Source organism: Tupaia chinensis, unplaced genomic scaffold (assembly GCF_000334495.1).
Source record: "Tupaia chinensis unplaced genomic scaffold, TupChi_1.0 Scaffold000009_1, whole genome shotgun sequence".
NCBI lineage: Eukaryota > Metazoa > Chordata > Mammalia > Scandentia > Tupaiidae > Tupaia > Tupaia belangeri.
In genome coordinates this window covers 3,166,653-3,189,800 of record NW_006159439.1, presented here as the reverse complement: position 1 = coordinate 3,189,800, position 23,148 = coordinate 3,166,653, and positions in this window count along the sequence as shown.

The following is a 23,148-nucleotide window of genomic DNA, read 5'->3' as shown; positions in this document are numbered from 1 at the left end:
ACATGCGCCCTATAGCAAAAAAAAAAAAAAAAAAAAAAAAAAAAAGAAAAGATGGACCCTGACAATTAGAGAGGATAAGAGAGTATTAATCTAAATATTTCCCTGAGATCTTGTTTCAATTTCAGTAAGACATAAGAAATCTGTATCTCCTTATTTAGTTTTCTAAGCTCTTTCTGTATGTACATATATATTTTTCCCTGCAGTTTTTGAGGAAGCTATGATGCAACAGTCAACAGGGTCGCCTGTAACTTTCTCAAGTGTCTTCAAAGACCTAGTTTAATTTACTTTCCTTTATATTAGATTATTAATCTAATCTAATCTAATCTAATAATAAGTGTTTGCTTTTGTCTTTCCAGTTGATCCCTATGTTTAGAAAACTAAAATTTGGACATTGTTAAGTAAGATCAATATATATAACTAACATAGTGTTTCATATTAATTTGTTGGATATATTTTTAATAGTCTTTGCAGTGACAAAGTCACACAGGCTCAGACTCAAAACCTCAGATTTGTAAATATAGTTTATGTTATCTTATTTTCATTTAACAAATACATGTATTAATCACATATTAAATTTCCGGTTCTAAATAAGGCACACTAGGGGTAGAAATATAAATAAAGAGGGGCCAGCAGGTGACGTAGTGGTGAATTCGCTGAACTCCCATGTGGTCAATGGCTGTTCAGCTTGAAACTCACTCCATGCATGTGTGCATGCTTAACCAAAATCCTGAGAGGAGTATTGAGGAGAAGATATTGTGGCATGGCCATCCACCCACGAGGGTGTATGTGTGTATGCAATTTTTTTCAAATTCCTGTCTCTTTGTCTCTCTGATAGCAAAAATCTCTCAAAACAAAGAGAATATTTTATAAATTCAATAGAGTTAAGAGTTCATTAAATTAAAAAAAGTACTCTAGTAGTGACTTAGGAACTAGAAGAGGTTAACACTATGATAGAAATTAAGATACATTATGTTTATATGTTTTTATAAAATGTTAATAGATTTATGTCTTAAGTCTTTCACTGGGAAAATGGGAATAATAATGCAAAAATGGAAAAATTGTTCATAGGATTAAAAACAATATATCATATTGTTGTTTACATTCTATTGATTGATCTTCAAGAGGTAAGCACTATTATTACTATTACTTGAGAGATCTTCAAAGTCAGAGTTTTCCCTGAATTAAATAAAAATAAAAGAGAGAGAGAGAGAGAGAGAGAGAGAGGAGGAGGAAAGGCAGACAAAACATTTCATGTAACCATAAGAATAATATAAACAACATAAAGGGGGCAATCAGGCATGGTGGTTAAGGTGGCTGGATCCCTGGATCCCACATGGTCGATGGTGAGGTTCAAGTTCCAGACTTGGCTGCTTGGAAAATACACCAGGCATATGTGTATGCATGCCCAAAATTCCAATAGGAAAAGAGAAGTAGGAAAGGATTGTGTTGTGGCCATCCCACCCGAGGGTGATCTCTCTCTCTGTCTCTCTCTCTCTCCAGTTAGTGCACATGCCCTATTATAAAAAAGAAAAAAAAAGATATTCCTGGTAGAACATACCATGTATTTATAATGAATGATATACATGTTGGTTTTGAGTATAGGTATGAGCTTCAAACTGCAGGACAACTCTTACTCTAGAAAAAAAAAAAAGAGGAAACACACATTTGTTTTTGTTCCAAACTGTATATGCAGACTGTTTTTTATTGGTCACATTGAGAATGCTGGTACACTTGAGACAACTTAGACAAAAACACCTAAAAGAAAAAAAAAAGATTAGCTATTTGATTACTCTTTATTGTAAAATACTCTTATAATATCTTCTACTAATTTATTTAAACCAAAAATGAAAATATGTAGAAATGAATTAGGGTAGAACTCTATTTGAAATGTCTTCTAAGCTTTTATCGATAGATATATTTTGCTATTAACTGTGGCAAGAGAAACAGTAGGTATTTCTCTTGTCTATCTTTTGAGGTATAACTAAGTTTCCTAGCCATTTTATATTTTATCAAAGTTGTTAGTGTTTCCATAGGGAATATTTTTAAAAGTCATATTTTTTATTACTACTCAACACAATATTAAAGAATATTTAAATTGCCAATGGATAAAATTAAAACATATTTCTAACTGTCATACATTCTTCTTGTACTTAATTATTATTTTTAACCTCAGTTGGCCATGTTCCCACATGTCCAGTGCCTTAACCACCCTGCCACCTGCCGGCCCCTAGAATTAATTCTTACCTTAATAGATTTTTTGTTTTTTAAATTATTTTTTTTTTTGTCAACATTTATACTAAGTCATCAGGACCTAGTTGTGACATATTCTTCTATTTTTCTATGCAAAAATGCGTTATGTCTTTCCAGACTACCTAGTAGTTGTTACTGTGGGCCCCTCAAAAGAATTTGGTAATCTCACCATTCAGCTAAACTGTACAACATTGCTAAAGAATAGAAATTTTATTCTGTGACATCTTGGGTCAAGGTAGTGCCAGTATTGTCAGTTATCCAGAGAAACAAAATCTAGAAATAGTATGTGTAGAAAATTGACAGAAAGATAGACACAGACATAAGAATATAGCTATAGAGAATTTGAAAGGGACAGCATGAAGAATTGGTCAATGTGATTATAGAGGCAGAGATTTGTACACAGTAGGCTTGAGCTTTAGGGAGAGTTGATGTTTCAGTCCAAGTCCACGGCAAAAAAATAGAATTAATGTTCCAGCTTTAATGAAAGGAAAGAAATTGATATCTTTTGAAAGCAATCTGACAGGAAAAATTTTCTTCCAAACAGGTTGGCCAGTGTTTTTGTTAAGGCTCATTCGCATTACAGAGGACAATCTGCTTTAGTCAGTCTACTGGTTTAAATGTTAAACTTTATTAAAAATTTCTTCACAGAAATTCCCAGAATAATGTTTGACCAAATATTTGAGTACTTCTAGGCCAATACATAAAAATGAACCATCACAGTACTTGACTTCACAGTTTTAAAAAATACATAAAAATGCAAATGCAAAAAAAGGAGCTTTTTTTTTTTTTTGAGAGGTTTTTGCTATAGGGTGCGTGCGCTCGCCAGACAGACAGAGAGAGACAGAGAGACAGAAAGTGATAAATCACCCCCAGGGGGGATGGCCATGCCACAATCCCTTCTCCTCCGTTCTCCTCTTGGTGTCTAGGGCACGCTCGAACCGCGGTCGACTACGTGGGAGTCCAGCAACCTAGCCATTACATTAACTGCTGGTCCCCAAAAAAGTACCTTTTCACAGTACTAGAAATAAGCTGTATTATATCTTTGTTGATAAAAGATATGTGAGGCTCTAGATGAAATGTTTATTAAAGCAAGGAAGAGATCTTGAAAAATATTAGTGAAGAATGAGAACTATTAATATATAGCTGGTGACTCCTTTGTCTCTGAATATACAGATTTAATTTAGGGCACTGAATTTTCTTAATTACAGAGAAGGAAATTGACTCTTACTAAATAATACTATCTTGAGACATTCCTAGATTTATCACTAGCACTATTCTTTCTATATGCACTTTATGGTTACATTTTGCAATAATGTAAAATAGTGCTAAAAAAATATGTGTGTTACTACATTTTGGTATAGTAAAATGAGAAAAAAATTAAAAAGAGCTACAGAATATACTGTGGTTGAATATTGTTTATTTGTGCGGACTATGGAAAACTTCCATTTCTCCAAATATAAATGATCTTCCTTATAGCCTAAACTAAATATGCAATTAAAATATTATTTTTTCAATACAGCAGAGGAAGTTTAAATAAATAATTGCCTGACAAGATAAGTTAGCTACAGATGATGAATATTTGAACCACTGCTGTATGAAACAAAACTCTTAACATTTACCTGGTGGGTGATAGGCATCAAGATGATGCTAGCAATCAAGACTCACTAAATTAAACGCACACACATGCACCATAGAAATGCAAAAACATTCAACAAGATAAAATAAGGAAACTATTGGTTTTGAAAAGCAAAACAGAACTTTATATTTAAAGTTTTAAAGCCCATCACTGAAAAGCATTTTGAAACTACTTTCTTGTATCAATAACTAATAAAACTATTTTAAATTGTAAGATAAGAGAATTGAAAATAATAAACTCACACATGCAAGAAGCTAAATCAAAATCAAGCACAGAAAAGGAAGAAAACATCATAATTGTTTTAAAAACAGTGATAAAGAAAAAGTCTTAAAAGTAGCCAGGAGAAAAAGACACATTAAGTACAGAAGAATGTGGTGGCAGATTTCTCATCCAAAGCAATTGGTGTGAAGGGACTGTGAAGCTACTTCTTTCAAATAAGTAATGGTGAAAAAAAAATATATATATATAATCTTTCAAATACAAGGCCAAAAACTAAATGTTCTCTGACACGCAAAGCTAAATATATATATAACCTTTCAAATACAAGGACAAAAACTAAATGTTCTCTGACACGCAAAGCTATAACAAATCAGACAAAATCAGGCAGAAGCTGGAGGCAGCCAGGAGACATATACTCTAAGAAATATTGAAGTAAGAAGGTCAGTAGAAGAAAATGATACCAGATATAAACATGGATTCCCTTAAAGGAATGACACAAGGTAGAAATAACTGCATGGAAAAGTTTGCATTGTTTAAATTGCTTTAAAAGGCAATATTGTTTTAGGGTCAGCCAGTAGTGTGGTAGTTAAGGTGACTGGATCCCACAAAACTGACTTTGCAGTTGGAGTTCTAGACTCAGCAGCTTAAGAAACATGCTGGGTTCATGTGCATGACTGCTCAGAATTCCAAGATGAGAATAAAGGAGAAGGAACTGTGGTGTGTTCATTTCCCCAGATGGTCCTTTCTGGCTTTCCTTCTCTTTCTCTGTCTGTCTCTTTCTGGTGAGAGCAAATGCCATTAGCAAAACTTAAGAAAAGAAAAAAGCACAATTATGTTTTTAAACAAAAATAATAATAAAATGTAGCATTTATAACATATACACAAGTAAAAATGTGTAACTTCAATAAATCAAATGTCAGCAGACAAGAATTATAAATATACTATCTCGAAACATGCCATTCTTCAGCTACAGTGGCTGAGAAAATGATTATGTGTATTTTAGTTTCCTTAGACCCTACTTTCCTCAAAGATTGATGTATTTATCATTTATTAAACTATATATAACAATGACAGTAACATTTTAAGTTCTCCAAACTCAAAAAGGTTGTTAAGATATCAGTGTCCAAAGAGAAGTATTGATGAGCTCCACAGCATCAGAAATAAACCATGGTAAAATGCTACTTCTATTTTTTGTTATTGCTGCTGTTCTTTTGCTCTTTTAGTCATTTGACATTTCTGAATTCTGCCATATATCTCAGTGTGGCTTATTTTTCTTAAATTACTTATTTTTCCTTTTATTTACTATTATTGGTTATTTTAAAATGTGTTGTAGGGCACATGTGCTCATTACAGAGAGATGAAGGAGAGAGAGAGGGAGAGTAAGAAACCAAAACACTAGGTCTAGGACTTGAAACTTTGTCAGCCATGTGGGAGTCCAGCACCTTAGCCACCATGCCACCTGCTGACCCCAAGTGTAGCTTATTTTTTAAATGCTGTCTTTACACTTTTCACAATAGTACACTTTGCATATGAATAGTTATAAGTATTCTATACAGCTACCAAGACCAATGTTTACTACCATTTGTCTTAAATGGCTCATTGGTCTTTTAATTTTTCACTTTATTTTCTTAAGATTTTTGTCTCAGAGTACATGTGCTCACCAGGGAGAAAAAAGGAGAGACAGAGACAGTGAAAGTAAGAAATAATCATTAAGCCAACTGCTGGCCCCGATTTTTTGCTTTTAGTAGAGAGATGATCAAGAACCCTCTCCTCCCTTGAGCTGACTATTAAATAATCTAAATTATCACATATTGTAGATGATACTTCCCATCTGGGAGAAAAAAAGAAGTAAGAATTATGTCAGAGAAGTGTGCACATTCAACCTAAAGAGAATATTTCACTAAAATATTCTCAAATCGAATTGCTAGCTTAGCATTTTCAATTTCTGTTTTCCAAAAGACGTAGAAAACATAGATTTTTATGTGAAATCGCATGCATTTTACACATTAATTAATGTTAAGATTAATATGCTATAGGCTAAAATACTATGGGCCAAAATGCATGTGTGTGTATATGTGTGACTGTATTTGTGTATCTGTATAAAGCATGAGTCTGATGTGTGTACACATAATAATATATGCACAGATAAAAAAACATGCAAAAAAGTATGCACATGTACAGCACACATTCATTGTCACCCCACCATCACCACACACACATACAACTGCAGGATATAATTGAACCACGTGACTCATGGTTATTTATTTATTTATTAATTATTACTGTTGTCTAACTTACTCTTCAGGCTATCAGGCTGTGGAGTATAAATGTTTGGAAATATATATATTGGGGGAAAATATTTTTAATAGATAAGACAAAATGAAATCATCAAGTACATGACCATTTAGTATAACTAATTTAGGAAAAAAATCTTTTTTTTTTTTTTTTTTACTTTTCTATGCACATTCGTTTTCATGGATGCCATCTTTGATTTGACCTGGGCTTTCATCATTGCTTTTTATAAGATCTACTTTTTTGAACAGAACTTTGAAATTCATTCTTTTTCTTTGTTACCTTTTACCAAATCTGTATCACAGACTTGCAATGAAGCTTTCTGCCTCACTGAATCACTTTCACAAACTCTATATTAAAAGGGAATCAGCTCTTCCCTTTTTTCTTTCCCTTCTTCTTTCCACATGAGGACAAAAAAATCCTTTGAAGGAAGCCTATAGGGCTCAACATCTCATGAAAGAGGATCGATAGTGCTTTTCTTTTTCTCCTCAAGTCTCATAAAGCATGAAGTTGTTGTTACAAATATCATTATTTGGGTTTGCTGTTTACAGATTTGAAACTCAGGTTGGTCAGGGTAAGACTTCAAATATAGAAACTATTGAGATTGCTTGTATGTTAAAAAAAAAAAGTAAGATATTGCATTTGAAATTCTCAATAGTATATGTTCATTGCTTCTTCTCTTAGTTTTAAATTGCCCTTGGGTAGCAAAAAAATAAATAGTAAGATCAAAATATCAATAAATGCTGTGGTTTCAGGTAATGTTTTTCACATTTAAAGTTGTTGGTGACAGTAAAGATGTGATACAAACATATTCAATTATATTACACATAATTACAATCTATAATTCTCTGGAAAGAGTACAATCTAAATCTACTAAAGTAATAAAAATGTGGGTTAGTTCTTACCTTGAAGTAATTGAATCTTAGAAAATACTATGGAGGTTATCTTGCTTAATTCATTTATTTCATTGAACATTTGAATCACAAACCTGATGCTAATTCACTCTCCTTTCATTAACGTAAAGTTATCTGTTGAAAATAAAGTTCTGTAATTTTTCTTTACAAAAATAAAAATTAAAAAAATAAACCCCAAAATGATAGATAGATATCTATATCCATATATATGTTCTCTCTCACTCTCTCTATATATTCATACATATATGTGTGAACATATGTGGTTTATTCATAGTCTATACCATATATAAGGACAGATATAGAGACATATTCTTACCTACATAGTGAGAATATGAGAGAATTTATGTAGCCATGAGTGATATTTTCAACAATGTAGAAAATAGTAATTTTGTAGGCAAATGCCACCTCTAAAGAATCAGGTAGAAATTTTAGAATTAAAAAATTGTTGTAAATGTACTTAAGATGTTTTAATAACCCCATAGATGTCACTGGAAAAAAAAGGAACAATAAACTGAAAAATGAGTCAGGAAAAAATATTCAGATTGAAACATAGAGAGCTAAAAGGCTAGAAATTCAGAAAAAAAAAAAAAACATGCCTACAGAACTTAGTGTTAAGATCTAACATTATTATGGTTATTGGAATCCCAGAACCAGAGAAGAGGGTAAATAGGTAAAATTCTTCAAGTCAAATATACAAAAATGATAGAAATAGACAAGTTCATAATCATGGTAGGAAATTGAATACCTGTCTTTTGGAAATAAATAGACCGTGTAGTCAAGAAATTAATAAAGCTAAAGAAGATTTAAAATACTGTAAGCCGTCTTATTCTAATTGACATTTATAAAAGACTATACTCAACCACTATAGTAGCCAAGTTCTCTTCAAGTGTAGGTTTACAAAAAATATCTTGTACAGTAGCCATAAAACTATCACTATTTATTCTGTTTGAGACAGATTTTTTGCTATAGGACATGTACACTTACCAGAGAGGCAGAGAAAGACAGAGAGACAGAAAGAAAGAAATCAGCCCTCCCAAGGGCATGGTCATGCCTCAATCCCTTGTCCTCCATTCTCCTCTTGGGATTTTGGGCAAGCACGTACATACACCCAGCACCAGTTTAAAGGCCCTGAGTCTGAGACTCAAATCGTGGTCAACGACATGAAAGTTCAGCAACATAAACATTATACCATCTGCTGGTCCCAACTATCACTAAATTTAGAAAGGCTTATTCAGACTATCTTCTCTGACTGCAATGCAATTAAATTAGAAACCAGTAGCAGTAGATAGGCAGGAAAAATTCAAATATTAAAATATTATACAACACACACTAAATATTCTATAGGTTAAAGACAAAATTATACATAAATTTAAATATTTGCAACTATGTAATATTGAAAATATATATAAATCTGTGAAATGCAATAAAGAAATAAAAGGAAAGAAATTTTTAACGTAAGTAAATATAAAGGGATCAAAGCATAGTGGTACAGCAGCAGTCTGTTGATCTGCCATGCTGGAAGCCATATGGGTTATCGGGGTTTGGTTCTTGGGTTCTCTTATTTACAATAGGGGCATGGACCTGTCTAATCCTTGCTAGCTAAAAGACTTTGGAGCAGGGAAGATGTGGCATGAGACCCTATTGAGAGTGCCTGCCTTTCTACCATGAAAATAAATAAATAAACTTTGAAAAATTAAGAAGTAATAAGTGAAGAAAGGGTGAAAGGAAGAAAAGGATATATCAGGAACACAAAAAGAGTAGGAGAAGGAGGGAGAAAAAATGAGAGGACTGACTGAAATTTTGGATTGGAAAGTTTAGATTATTAGTTGTCCCTTTAGATATAAGCCAAGGACATTCATATGATTTTCTGGTATGTCAGTGTGAGATATCACTACATTCTTGTAAAACAGTTAAAAATAAAATGATCAAGCAATACGTAGACATAAGGATAGATATATTAACAAATAATTTGGGCCATTCGGGCAGCCCTGTGTAAAAGTGTAGGTACATATTTGTTCAAGAGTGTGGGGGAATTAATTCACAGCTCCATTTGTTGAGAGTGTGGGGAATTAGTCCACAACTTGATTTGTATCTTTCTGCAATGTCAATTTGTTTACATCGAATGTCCTAGCAGCTAGCAAGCACAGGAGGGTTAAGGACAGGGAAATGTGAGTCTGCTCAAGGCTGAGTACCTGCACCACACCACAAATGGGTTCTACCCCAAGACTCCCACCAGAAGCCTCCCTGCAATGGGTTTTTACAGGAAGTACTTCCGAGAGCCAGCATAGTGAAAGTATGCAGTCAAGTATCCCTGGAACAGTGCAAGCGCCCAACATCAGTCAGACGGTGCAAGGCAGGGTCCCAGTGATTCCAGCCTCAGAGAGCAGAACTGCTTTTGCCGTAGTAGGTAATCTAGCAATGGCTCCAGTTCACATGTGGGAGTGGCCCAAGAGTGAATGGCCCAGAGCTGTCTGAGAGCTGGGTTATATGTCCCCTTCCTTGTACCATAATTCTTATCATTGCAACCAGTTTGGTTTATCAGGCTCGGTTGGCTCATCGTGGCTTGTGCTGATAGCTGTTTATCTGAGTGATTCAGGCAGGTTGTGTATGAACATGAAAGCAGTTGGCTGTGGTAACTGACATAAGTGGAGCTGTGTTGAGCAGTGCTCTATTCAGTATTTCCCAGATAGTATTTATCAAGAAAAAGTACAAACTTGGAACTGAATTCTGGCTACTTTTTCTTCTAAAAGAAAAGTAAATATATATTCTCTACTATTCCATGATAAAAAATTTAAAACATTGGACACACAAAATCAAAACATTGGGGCCATCAGACAGCATAGTTGTTATGTCACAGGGCCCCCTCTTGACTGTCCTGGACCCAGTGGCTTAAAATTCATGCCAGGTGCATGTGCATGCATGCCCAAGATCCAAGAAGAGAATAAAGGGCAAGGGATTGCAATGTGGTCATCCCCAGGGGAGAGGGGTGTTTCTCCCTCTCTTCTGTTTCCAGAATTACAAGTACCCTCAGGCAATTAAACAAAAATATATATAAACCTTAAGAAAAAATAATCATATTATTTCTCCTATAGAATGTATTCTCTGGTATTATAGTCAATATTTTGATTCATTTGAAATTACTAGAATTAACACAAGACTAAGGGGATAATAAATCCTTTTATTCAATTATTCCCATACCATATTGCATTTGCCTTTACAATTTTTGAAAAATGTATAAATATGTATGTATATCATTTTTCAGTCAAAATAAAAATATTTCAATTGACTACACCTGATTTAGTTGGGAGCTTTAAAAAATAGTTTCAGAATACTACTGATCACTATTTTGACATTTGAAAATATTATTATGCTAAATAACTATCAAAAATATCATATTAGGGGGTCAGTAGTTGACCTGGATCCAACATGGTCTGGTTCGAGTCCTAGACCCAGTGACTTGAAAAACACACAGGCCAAGTATGAGTGCTCAGAATGCCAAGGAAAGAATGCAAGACCCAGTATTACAGTGTGGCCATGATCCCTGGGGGTGCTTTCTCACTTTCCCTCTCTCTGTCTCTCTTCAGTAAGTGCATGCACCCTATAGCAAAAATCACATATATGTATATATGCATGTGCATGTGTGTGTACATATCATGTTTAAAATTGTACAATGGAAGGTCAGTCATTTTCAGAACTTGAGTTACAGAAAAAAAAAAACTTTTAAACTTTTCAAAATTGATTTCTGAATCAGGACGGATGGATCATGCCAGCCAACAAATTCTCCCTATAATATGTAGATCAAAGTAAACACTTGAAAATGTTGAATAAAAGTTATAAGATAAAATTGTTTTGGACTAAACTCCTGCACTAGGCCCCCACAGACTAGGCTGAAAATTAAAATGAACTCATGCTAAAGCTCACATCACCAAGTTGCAACTAAATAGTTTATCTGACCTTCTCAGACACCAGAAGAATGAGCGATAACAGCCAAATTTCCTAAAACAGGCTAGTTTCAATCATGTTTTCTTTGTTTTAATTTTTATATAAAAGAATAAAATCAAAATAATCTGATATTCACTATTCAGTTATTTCCCTACTGTCTGTCACCCTGACTTTACCCGCTTCAGAGGGTCTTTGTGTTTTCTGCCTCTTCAAGTTCTTTTCTTTTTATAAACCCAACCTGTTCTGCTCGACTCATTGGAAAATGTATTTTATTTTACAGAGTAAAGTGTTGTCTATTTCTAGAATTACAAATAAAGCCAATTAAGATCTTTAAATTAAATTGGTATAATTTTGATTTTTGACATATGATTAATCAGTCTTAGCTGTATATTAGATTTCCTAGGGAACTTTGTAGAAATAGCAAACCCTATTTATCTCACTTAGAGTTAACTCATTAAATTTCACTGGGAATGGGTGGCATCTAGGTGCTAGTATATTTAAATACTCCCCAAGTGATCCAAATCTTACTAAAATCAGGTATTACATTTAAGGACTAAGTTTAGCTGCATACAAGAGAAATCCTAAGTAACTGGTGACTTATAAAATGATTGGAGTTTATTTCCTTCCCAAGTAACAAGAAGAATGAGAGTAGGGAGCCCTGATTTAAAGTAGTAATTCCAAAGTTTGGGCTGAGGTCGCCATGAATCTATGTCCTTTCCCTGATCGTCAGTTTTAAGATGGCAGCTAAAGCTTCAGTTCAACATTCATGTTTAGCCAGGAAGGCAAAGTAGATGTCAAAGACAAAGAGTTCCAGCCAACCAAGTCTGCCCTCCTCTTCTGAAACTTTCTGGAAGCCTCAGGTACCAAGTTTTATTCACATCTTATTGGCCAGTATTGTGTCCAGGACAATTTTTTCCTTCAGGTGGTACCACATACTGAAGAATTTTGGTAGGATACCTCCTCCTTTTAACAACATTTAGATTCTGTTAAAAAGGACAAATGATCAGGGACCAGCAGTTAGCGTAATGGCTATGTCGCTGGACTCCCACGTAGTTGACCGCGGTTCGAGTCCTGGACCCGGTGGCTTAAACTCACTCTGGGTGCATGTGCGTGCGTACCCAAGATCCCAAGGGGAGAATGGAGGAGAAGGGATTGAGGCATGGCCATCCCCCCTGGGGAGTGATTTCTCACTTTCTGTCTCTCTGTCTTTGCCTGTCTTGCGAGTGCACATACCCTATAGCAAAAACTTCTCCAAAAAAAGAAAGAAAGAAAAAAAAAAAAAAAGGACAAATGATCATAAGTTATTAGATAGCAATATTGTCATCTTCTACAGTGATATTCTGAGGTTTATCATCTCACTGTTCTGAGGCTATGCTTAAAACATAAAGCAACAATTAGGAGCAGTGTGGTGATTAAGGTACTGAATTCCCACATGGCCTACTATGGCTCAAGTCCTGGACCCAGTGACTTGAAACATGCCAAGTGTGTGTGTGTGCATCCCCAAAGTCCTGAGAGGAGAATGGAGGACAAGGGATTGTGGTGTGGCCATCCCTCCTTAGGGTTGATTTCTCACTTTCACTCTCTGTCTTTTTCTTTCTTTCTCCAGTGAGTGCACGTTCCCTAAAAACAAAACAAAAAACATAAGCAAATAAACAAATAACATAATACAGAAAAGAGATAATATATTATACTTCCATTCACCAAAAATAATAAAGAGAACTCATCAAATGCAAAAAATTTTATGTAGTTTTTTTAATTTCCCATGGTAGAATCAATGTCTACATGTTTAAAAATTAAAAGAATCAGCTAGCAACAATATTTCTACTGAAGACCATGCAGCAGTTTGAATATCTCCTTCCAAAATTTATGTGTGGGTTTAGACATTATAATGGGATTAAGAGGGTGAAAGCTTTATTCAATTATGGCATCAAAATGTAGGACTTTTAGAAGAGATTAGAATTCAGGTCTTTAGGTCACGGCATGCATGATTGCATTCTGGTGGATTTATATGGAGAGAGAATGAGACAGGGACAGAGACTATCAGACAGCCACTCTACTCAGCTCTCACAATTAGGATGTGATTGGGACTCTGCAAAACACCCACCAAATATGACCTCTGGACTGCCTTCAAACAGTGAGCTGAACTAGCCTCTATTTTTATAAATCACCAGTTTCACATATTTTCTGTCAGTAACACAATAACAAACTAAGACAGCATTATAAAATTCCCATTGTTACAACAGTGGAAATGTTTACATTTGGAACCACTGTGTCTTTAGTCACAAACCTTTTTAGGAAGGACCTATGAGTCCAATCAAGATACATTTTTAAAATTTTTATATTTATTTCATTTATTACTTTTTATGATTTCATTTCTTATTATTAATTTTTTGGAGAGGTTTTTGCCATAGGGCGCATGTGCTCGCCAGAAAGAGAGAGACAGAAAGACAGAAAGCAAGAAATCACCCCCAGGGGGGATGGCTATGCCACAATCCTTTCATGGGAGTCCAATGACATAGCGAATATGCCAACTGCTGGTCTCATTTGTTATTATTTTTTAATTTGACCAGGAAGAGACTGAGAGAAAGAGAAAGGGAGAAAGCAAGCCACCAGGTCTAGGACTCAAAACATGACCAGCCATGTGGGAGTCCAACACCTTAACCACTATGACACCTGCCAGCCACCGAAGTTAACATTTTTAAAGTGAAGCATCCTTGATTCTGACTGTATAAGACATCAAATATAAAAATTTTATATTTGATATAAAATTTTAACTAAATTTTTTTATAACTCAGGGCAATAATGTCCTGAAACCTGAAAGAAAGTATCATCGTTTTATTTTGTTAGTTTATGCTGATCATAGCCCAATTTCTATAAGAGTGCTTTATAAAATAAGATTTTCTGTTTCAGCATACCTTAAAAGTTAGAAACTTTTGTAATTATCTCCCAACAGGTTGAAATTAATTCAGAGCAAACTTCTCAACTCTGTTAATAACTGCAAGATCAGGTAATCTTATTGTTTTAGCAAACACTGATAGAGTATATTTAAATTTCATTTAACTTTTTATTGATTAATGTATAATTAATAGAAAAAAAAACCTTCACTCTTTGGAAAGTTATTAGTTTTTTTTTTTTCTTTGATGGAATTTTAGATGATAGAAAAGCCAAATTTTATAACTACTGCTTCCATCCATAAATAATGGATGCTTTACTTTGCCTAATCCAAATTCCTCTATATAAATATGATATGATTAAATTTTCTGTGTGCAAACTCCTTGGTATTTTAGAGAACTAAATTTGAACAGATTTCAGGTTTTATTTTCAAGCTGCCCCATTAAGTTACAAATACAGGATCTTTGTTATTTGTAACTAATCTCTTCATTGTTAACTTAAAGCCCTCTGATTTGAGCATATTTTTCCAAGACATGGTTACTAAATGATTTTGTAAAATGCTAAATTAAAACTTAAAATAAATGGGTGTATATTGTACAAATAAAGAAATATTAAGTGATAATTTACAGTAGTTTATGCCTTATATTATGTTATTATGCTAATTCATGGTAGAATGGCAAATATGTTTGTTTTTTAAAATGTCTTCGAGCTTGCAATTTGACTATTTTTTCTAAAACATGATTAAAACATAATTACTTTGAAAAATTAAATATATACCATGAATAATAACTTTAAAGTAACGTGGAATTATTACATTTCAGCAAATTTTTCTGGTCCTAACAGTTAGGCCAACTGAACTTAGTTTCTAGTTTACTCTTCTTTGTCAAAATACACTGAAAAAAATCTAAGCTTTTTTTTCCTCAGAGGCTGTGTGTGCTCACCATAAAGAAGTAGAGAAAAGGTGAAGGAGAAAACACCCTTCAATGGGGTGTGTTCACTCTGCTCCTTCTTTTCCTCCATTGCCCCATCCTGTTTATCCATGGAGTGTTTTTCAAGTTGCAGGGAACAGGACTTGAACTTCAGGGTCAACAATGTAGGATCTGGTTCTCATAACCAGGTAGCTATGGGGCTGTAAGGACAGTCTGTATTAATTTATCTCTCCTCCCATAATATTATAAATTTTTTTCAACAGAAATATTTTAAAAGCCAACCAAAAAGAAACAATTCTAGGTGATACAAGTCAGGTAAGGAGTGAAGTTGATAAATCAGAGGAGACATAGTAACAAAACAAAAAAGCAGTGAGGAAGTCTTCTGATTTACGGAGTCTTGAAGAAGGCAAGAACCCTTCACGAAGACAAATTCAAATCAGAAGAGCCGATGCCAAGAAGTGAATTAAAAATCCATAGTAAAGTTACGTTCTTCTCTTTTGCAGTTACCTCTTCAGGCTGATAGATTGCCTTTTTAATATCAGGCAATAATTAATCTATCAACCAATATTTCCATCTAGAGAATTCTCTTAAAAGTTGCATATGGTGGGACTAGCAGTTAGCATAAATGGCTATGTCGCTGGACTCCCATGTAGTTGACCGCGGTCAGTGCCCCGGACTCGGTGGCTTAAACTCATGCCGGGCGCATGTGCATGCGTGCCCGAGATCCTGAGAAGAAAATGGAGGAGAAGGGATTGTAGTGTGGCCATCCCCTCTGGGGGGTAATTTCTCAGTTTCTATCTCTCTGTCTCTCTCTCTGTCTGGTGAACACATGTGCCCTATAGCAAAAACCTCTCCAAAAAAAGAAAAAAAAATTGCATATGCTATAGAAAATAAACTAGATCAATTTATACATATGTTAATAACAGAGTAAAGAGCCATTCTTCAATTTAAATATTTATCCAATATTTTTGTCAGTGGCTATATTACTTCATTCCTAAAGTCATCTAATCAGGCTATAAATCACACATCTCCATGTATGACAGTTCAGCCCAGTCTTTATTTTTGTTTAGTAATGAAAAGGAGTAGCAATCTGAGAGCCCACAATATCGTATGAGGTTTCAACATTAAAGAAAACAAAGTTATCAGCACAAATTTATATATGGAGATAATGATTAAAAAGAAGAATAAAAATTTTTAACAGATAAGCATACAAATCATAAATTCAAATTGCTATTGTCAAAGATATTTTTAAAAAGACACAACATCTGAACACTGAAAGACACACACGCCAAAATATTCAAGAATAAGAATAAAGTAAAATATCCAACAGAAGAGTTGAAAAATGGAAAATAAGAATATTTTCTAAACTACATAGAAAAAGACTAAGAGAAAATAAATATGCGGATAAAAGGATGTAAGAGACATGAGGTGATCTTGCAAATGTTTATGCAAAACGTACATAATGCAAAAACTATTCATGGATTTCAAAATTATTGTACCAGAATAAATTCATACTCTCATTATCCCACAAATTGTTGAAGCCCCTCATATATCTGATTAAAGGAAGTTACAAAAAGAATAAACATGAGTAAGATCGGCTGGATGACAGTAAAGGGGATATCATCTAGTCAAAATTGGAGAACAAACATGGCACAGCAAAAAATAAGCATAAAGCATTCATTTGTTTCATTTGCTATGTTTTTTTATATTTTTTAACCATATACATATATTACTTTGAGATGTATTATTTTTTAAATAAAAAAGAAACTAAAATTGACAAGTCAAAATGATATTAATGAAATGCTTGATTTGTTCAATAAAGATTTAATCAGCACATTCTAGTTGCCAGGTTCTGCGTTCAGTATTACAGATAAAATGGTTCATAAGACGTTGGATCTGTCATCAATTTGCTCACAATGTAGTTGCGATTATAGAAAACAGGCAAATAAAGACCACAGTATAATGTGGCATATGCTGTGATGCATTCGTTCAGGGTGTTCTAGCGACACCGGCAGCATCAAACTTAACCTGAGGCATTTATTAAAAACTCAATGAGTTGGCAATATCTGAGGTGGATAGGTTTGTATTTTAGAAAGAATATTCAAACTGCAATGAGAAAAGGACAAAATTTTTATGATATCATTGTAGTGCAAGCAAGAGATAACAATTTTTCTTGGCTGAAAAAAAGGCATGGTGTGGAGAGAAGTATATGGGGCTGAAAAAAAAAAGGCATGGTGTGGAGAGAAGTATATGAATTGAAGAAATATTTAGAAAGAGAATAATGGTACATTATATACAGAGAAATTAAGTTCCTATTTCCTGTCTCCAGCAACTAGGTGATGAACGAATAGCACAATTCACTGAAAGAAAAAAGGGAAAGATAGAAAAGTTACTAAATTCAGGTTTAACACTCATTTATGTGTTCCCTCAAAATGTTTATTTTGGCTCAGCCATGGTGGTGCAGGCTAGAGGGTGCCACTGCGTGATGGCTAAGGTCTCAAGGCTTAGGTTGACATCGTTCTCTATCTTTCTCCTATAATAAAACATTTTTTAAAAACTATTGACCATGTATCCCTGGAAAGAATGTGTGAAAATGTAAGAGAAGTTTTCTGAATTTGTACTATAAAAAATATTAGTTTACATTATGTTAGCACACTAAAATAAAAAGCATTATACATAGTAGCATACAATTTGTCATGATTTTTCTGGACCATAACATAGTTGGAGAAATTAAGAAAACATGAACTACTTCATATGGGTGAGCAATATAAATTCCCCAAACAAATGTATATAATTTTGCATGCATAATTATATACATTTCATTTTAAAGGCTTAAGGGAATCTCAGAAGTTATAAAGGAAAATGTCACAGTTGCATCTCTTGTCCTTACCAGCAATACAGAAAGTGTTTAGGTGGTGTGAAATAAGACAATTTAGTTTGGAGTGTCGCAGAAATTCTCTAGTCCAGGAGATGTTGTTGACCAGCTACCGTCAGGGCTCACCTGTATCTAAACTTTTAGTCACATGCATGTTGTAACCCCTCCACCCTAGTGGTTACTGCTTCCTGTGATGTACATGCCACAGAACATAGTGACCTTGAACATGACCACTGGGGTTTTTTTTCCTTCCCAGATTCTGGAAAAATGCATGGCCTCACTGCTGAGTCACTCAAGACATCCTGTTAGCTTGTTTATCCTATCTAAATTCTTAACCAACTGATCTCTCTCACTCCTGTCTATGATTTTTGCCTTTAACAACTTGCTTAAAGAATCTAAGACCATGGAATACATATTCAAGGATATTTGGATCTTTGTCCCCTAGACTGAAAACTTTTACCACTCTAAATAATCTCTTTTGTTTCACTGAAATATGTAATTTTTTCTTTGTTTCTTTCCCTTTTATCCCCTAAATTTACTATGGAGCATATATGTCATCAGAGACACAGAGAGTTAGAGACCAAGGGAAATGAGAAATCACACCTCAGAGGAAATTCCCACACCATAATCCCTTCTCCTCCATTATACTCTCAGAATTTTTGGCATGCTTATGTAATTGCCTGGTGTGATTCTCAAGCAAGCAGGTCTGGGACTCAAACCTTGCCATTGGCCTTAATCACCTGCTGGCCCTCAGTGTGCTTTGTTTCTTTGAAAGGTTGACAGTGATTTCATCAAACAGATTGCAAACAAAAATCACAAGGTTTTCTTAAAGACTTTTATAAATGTACTAATATAAAAATTTCAATGCTATTTCTAAATAGAAATCATAATATGTTAAGCAATATTAATGGTCACATCAAATTCACATTTTAGATTCACTTTGAAAGTTTATAGGTATTATCAAAAAACCAGGGGACCAGCAGTTAGCATAATGGCTATGTTGCTGGACTCCCACATAGTCGACTGCGGTTCGCGTCCCGGACCCAGTGGCTTAAACTCACGCCGGGCCCGTGTGCGTGCGTGCCCAAGATCCTGAGAGGAGAATGGAGGAGAAGGGATTGCAGTGTGGCCATCCCTCCTGGGGGGTGATTTCTAAGCTTTCTGTCTCTCTGTCTCTCTCTGTCTGGCGTACGCACACGCCCTACAGCAAAAACCTCTCAAAAAAACCACAAAAAAACAGTATTAACTGCCCAAAGAACATTTAAAATTGTACTGCTTGTAACCTAGAACCAAAGTTGTCTTTTTACAATCCGAAGAGAACTGTCCATCCACATGTTAAAAAAAAAGTCAAAATAAATATATTTGACACTTCCAACAGTAGAAATCAATTAGAAACAACTGTATTTTAATGTTTGCCATGTGTCATCTCACAAAATCCAAAATCATCTGAGGAATTTCAACAAACACCTGTGGACACTTTGTTAGTCTCTTAGAATGAGAAAGACATGATCTGCACTGTTGAAGGATACAGACGCATTCAAATTAAATTACACTCTAGCGGCAATCCATTTCTTTCTCTCGTATCCATTTATTGATATATCTACTTTTCTATCATTATGTGCTAGGTTCCACTAGAAAAACGGAAAATATTTCCATAAGGTAGGTTAGTTTTATTCTGGGATAATAAATGCCTTATTAAATATATACATGATTAGAGCACTATTCCATTTAATCATTCAAAATTGGTTCTAAATTCCTATTAATGAGGTTGTAAGTGATTTAGTTCAAACTTTAATTATAAAAAAGTCCCTGAAGGTTTCTAAAAAGGAGCAACCAGATTAGAAAACAAAGAAAAATGGTAATAAAATAATTGAGCAGAAGCACATTTCATAGCATAGATCCAAACTCTAATGCCTTGGACAAACTCAGAAGTTATCACGGAATTTAAGCGTATGCGTAGTGCTTACACAATTGATCCTGATTTTTCTGATGGAAAAATGCCTGTGAGATAGCCATTCTTGCTTTAACTATTGACATAGCTGATGATGTTTTCTAAAAAGATCTGGTATCAGTTTGCTTTCACCACAAAACTATCACCTAACAACCACAAACCTCGATGGCATTTTGCAAGGGGCAGTGTGTGTGTGTTTTGTTTTGTTTTGTTTTCTTACAATTCTGGTTATTAACTAGAAGTGGGCTGATTTTGGCCAGGGTTGTTTTTGTCTCAACATGTTTGCTGACTCTAGTATAGGACATTTCGATTTTATAGATGTACCATCCTTTCTAGACCAGAACACTAACGTAAGCACATTCTTCTCATTGTGATGGTAAATGTACACAAGAAACCAAACCTGACCACACAAACCCTTTTCAACACTCCCCTTGCATCAGATCTGCTAACATCATGTTGGCCAAAACAGTTGAGTCCAGGAAATAGGAATAAAATATACTCACAAAAGACAACTAAGGCAAATGTTTAAAGGAAAAAGTCAAGGACTATAGGCTTAGCAGAGATTTGCATTTAACATGGAAATCTTCTATACATCTAAAGGGTGGTTTCTGTCTTGAAAAAAAAGATGAGGTAAAGGGATTCACAAGCAATTTAAGCATAGTTTATGCTCATGAAAAAGTATAAAGCTTTGTAAACAATTATGGTCGCTGGTGTTATTGTCATTGAGGCTATGATTCTGACAGGAATAAATGTACTTCTCATTTACAGTTAAAGTATGGTGAAGCATAAAAGGTAAAAATAAAGGAAAGGCGTAAAATAGCTCCATTAACTCCAGCTGGAGTATGGCAAGAACAGGAAAAACTAATTAGTAAAAATGTTTATTTGTAGAGGAAAATAAGGGAGATTTTTATTTGAAAAATTTACGAGTTGCAAGTAATAATACAAATTCAGAACAACTGAATTAAACTATTCTGAGATAAAAGAGACCTGAAATTGGTAATTTTTTTCTTTTAAATATCTGGCTAAAACATATTTCACAAATTTCTCCATTTTAGATGTGATAAGCAGTGATTAGCAAAAAGAGATTATAAAGATATTACTTTAGCTACTATTTAACTAGAGTCATTAAGTGAGTTCTGCTTGGATGCTTATAGATACATTAAATGATTTTAAATTTACTTCTAGATTATTAATTTAATGAATTCAAATATTTGCCACATAGTTAAGATCCAGAAAATAAAGGAGTCAATTACATATACATTTTACCAATTTTGGAAGACTAATGGAAATCAATCAATATGCTTATATTAGGGTTAAACATATATTTTTGATAACAAAGATCCTGAAATATAATCTTACACATAAAATTATATTTCAGAAGTTTCTAAATTTCTAGAAATTTAATTTTATTTGTCCTGAATAATCCAAGTGTGTGTCATAAGATGAAGCTCCACATAAATCTTTCATCAAATTTTACTTTAACTAAATTAGCTGTAATGTCCTTAATTATTCAAAACTCCATTAAGTAAATTAGAATTTGAGAACCATACAGGAATATATCTTCTAAATTTTTATATGTTTGATTAATGAAGCAAGAAAATTAATCGCTATTCAGAAAATGTAGTGTTCAATCCCTCAGACAGATGTCATTGAAATTTAAGTATAAGTTCACACAGGTTCTGTGTGTGTGTGTGTGTGTGTGTGTGTGTAAGTGTGATGATACAGAATATAAGTATATGAAACAAATATAAATCTATATGGCCATACTTACTAAATTATGAACATTTGTTGTAAATAAATATCTACAAGAATGTTAAAATATTTAGTATGAGAAACCATTTCTTCTGGTGAGGTTTAAAATGAAACTTGGCATTAAGAGAGTCTATGTGATGAATATTAGTCTTCCAAATAAATCAAAGTTATTGCCTTAAGAAGAATAAGATATTCTAAATGTTCAGTAAACTAATTCCCTCCTAAATCCTGAAGTAATTTAAAAATACTATTACAGAATGTTATTTTCTTTTTTATTTTGGTTTTTGCTATATGGCACATGCTTTGGCTGTAAAGAGACAGAGAGACAAAGAGAGAGAAAGTGAGAAATCACTCCCCGAAGAGATGACCACACTGTAATCCCTTTTCCTCAGTTCTCCTCTGGGGACTTTGGGCATGCATGCACATACAGCTGTTGTGTTTCTAAAGCCACAGGGTCCAGGACTTGAATTATGGTTGACCATATAGGAGTCCAGCAGTTTAACCTCCATGCCACCCACTGTTCCCATTATGGAATTTTAGATCCAACACGGAGTTTGGGAAAAATTTAGTCTAATTCTCTAATGAGAAAGTGAATCCTACTAAAGTTTCACCTATAGGGTCACAAATAAGAACCAAGGCCAGAATCCAGATGCTTTGTTTTCCAGCCTGATGCCCTTCTAGCAACTCCACCGCTATTCTGGGAAGACAGCATTCTTGTAGTAAAACAATTGAGTATTCTGTTCCTAACTCTTTGGACTTCAAATCTAAAGGGATGTGTGGGGGAATGGAAGTCACAGCTGATCAGACAAATCTGACAAAACATATTCAACTTTTTTCTTTTTTGAGTCACTTACAGAGAATTTCTGATACTAACAAATGTAGCGTTGATGTCAGAATGTGGCAGGCACCCAGGGTTGTCACTCCCCCAGAATAGCAGAGCTGTCAACACAGCTTGACTTCCTCCATAATTAGAGAGATTTAGCCTATTAACCACTTGAATGCCCAAAAGACAAATAACATATTCATAAGGTAGCACCTGTAGTAAGAATTCTGAAAAATTACTGTTAAAATGATGCAAACTATGTTTAATAGGCACAGAGTTTCTTTCAAAAACACTTGAGAGAGAGTACCTTCATAATAGTAAAACAAATTGTTCATTGATTTAAATGAACTAAACATCAGTCAGTTCTGGAGAAAATAAGGCGCCTGATTGAACTAATCACATGTTTGTCTAACTTGATTTATTAATTTAACCATTCTTTTACTCAATCAACAAGATTTTTCTCATAATTTAAAATATATCCATATTGCTTTATTTACTGTAAAAGTAATGTGCACTTATTTCAACATATATGAAAAATTACAAGTAATTATAAAGGTAAAAATTATCTGTGATCATACACTTACTGTTACCATTTTGAAATACATGCTTTCAATTGTTTTTTCCACATACATCTAAAGTAGTTGTTCTCTATTATTTTGTACTCTAAAAATTT